The sequence below is a fragment of the Chinchilla lanigera genome, unplaced genomic scaffold (genome assembly GCF_000276665.1).
Source record: "Chinchilla lanigera isolate Chin_1 unplaced genomic scaffold, ChiLan1.0 scaffold00187, whole genome shotgun sequence".
In the NCBI taxonomy this organism is placed as follows: Eukaryota; Metazoa; Chordata; class Mammalia; order Rodentia; family Chinchillidae; genus Chinchilla; species Chinchilla lanigera.
The window spans coordinates 258843-260804 of NW_004955588.1; the positions used below are offsets into that span (position 1 = coordinate 258843).

Consider the following 1962-nt stretch of genomic DNA (forward strand, 5'->3'; position numbering starts at 1 on the left):
CTTCATCCACCATTATAGGTTAATTTAAGTCCTACTCAGGGCTGCTTCATAGTGGTCTCCATCAAAGATCTATTTTTATTTGCTCAGAATCCATAAAAAGAGTGAGCTCCTAGTAGAATGGTTAGTCCTCCAAAAAGTGTACCTCTCCAAAGGAAATGGTAAAATGTGAAAGTGTCCCAATATATTTAGTCATTGATATCTTGCCAGTAATTACAGTCAGGGATGGGAGCTAGGATCTGTTTATTTTAATTATAAATTAAATGTTTTATTTCTTAAACAGTACAGAAGAGTTTTAAGTAGAATTTTCCTGACCATCTTACTCCCAGTTCTGTTTCTCAGAGATAAACATGGCTAGCAGTTTATGCATATCCTTTGATAATTTTTAGAGCACATATAAGCACATGTACAGAGACAGCATTCCTTAAGTTTTTTTTAATTAAAAACTCCTGCTAGCTGTGTTTACATTATATCTTGTTTGTTCAGTGCAATATGTTAAGGATATCTTCCTATGTCAGTACATACAGATCAGTCACATTCTTATAAATGACAACATAATTTATTTATTACCTTATAAATGACAAAATATATGCCTTTTATCATCTTGCCCATGCTGTTAGGAATTCTTGCCATATACAATGTTACAAGAGTAAAAATGCATACTTTTGACATTTTCTTTGGCTTCTAGTTGAACATAAGCTGCCTCCACCAGAAATGTAGAAGTTGTTGCTCAAAATCAGAGCTATGTTCTGAAACAAAATGACCTGTAATGTATGCAGTAAGATGTTGTAAAAATGTAAACATGACTTTTCAAACTCAGTGGCTCTGATAACTCTGATAATCCTTCCACAAATGTTTTGCCCAGTATATTTGATTATCCTTTCACATCACCTGCAACTCCTTGTACACAGAGTGACTGAGAAGTAGGTGTGACACACTGGAAACTTGCAAAATTGTGCAGTCACAGCTGTGTGCAGTATTTCCACCACACAGGTACCATAGATGTAAGTAGGTTTAAGAACATAGATGGGAAATACAGTAAAGTAACTACAAGATGAGTTTGGTCAAGTTTGGTGGCACATACCTATAATCCCAGCACTTGGGAGACTGAGGCAGGAGGATCACTGGGAGTTTGAGGCCAGCCTGGGCTACTTAGTAAGTTCAAGCCTAGCCTGAACTGCATAGTGAGGCTTTGTCTCAAAAAAAAAAAAAAAGAGTTCTGAATATTTATTACCTTTGTCTTTAATACAAACTTTAAGTTTTAAGTAACATAACTGTATTTAAAAATGAGCCTGAAATAGTCCTAAAAATGTAATACTAGCTGCTTTTGCACACTGGTATCACCACCACTACTCTGTGATTTTCTTTTGTGTTGGATGTGTCTCCTCCCCCTGTATGGTGAGTTTCCTGTGGATGAGGGAACTGTTTTGGTGACCTTAGCCTCTAACAGAAGGTTTGGCATATTGTAAGTACTCAGCACATAGTTGATTAATTAATGTCCTTGAATTTAAAAAAAAAAATGTTTTGTCTTAAAAGTGCCTTTTCAAAACTGATTCCTGGGGACAGTTAAGGTATTTGCAAACAAATACCTAATTGAAAATGTAAAAACTACATATTGTAGATTTTTCTCAAAATGTTTTCCTAAACATAAGTTACTTTCTCAGAGTACAAGCATCTGATAGAAACAACACATCTTCTTGATCTAAAGAGAAAAAATAATAATGGAAATGTATATTGCCATACTTCCTCCAGTCATTAAAATTAAGTCCACCAGTGGTTCATTGAGTGTCTATCTCACAGCTGTAAAAGAGCCTAGGAATCTGTTTTACCTATTCATTTATGAAATTACTTTTGTATAAAACATTTCAAATACTGAGAGGAAAATTGTAGACATGAAAAACCTCTACAACAAAAACTGTAATGCTTTTAAAAAAGAAAATGGAGCCAGGCATGGTGGCTCATGCC

General features: G+C 34.8%; 1 pseudogene; it reads left to right on the plus strand.

The window, feature by feature from the left end:
* LOC106147588 overlaps positions 1 to 1716 on the plus strand; it is a 6430-nt pseudogene extending 4714 nt beyond the window's left edge.
* The last annotated feature ends 246 nt before the right edge of the window (positions 1717 to 1962 follow it).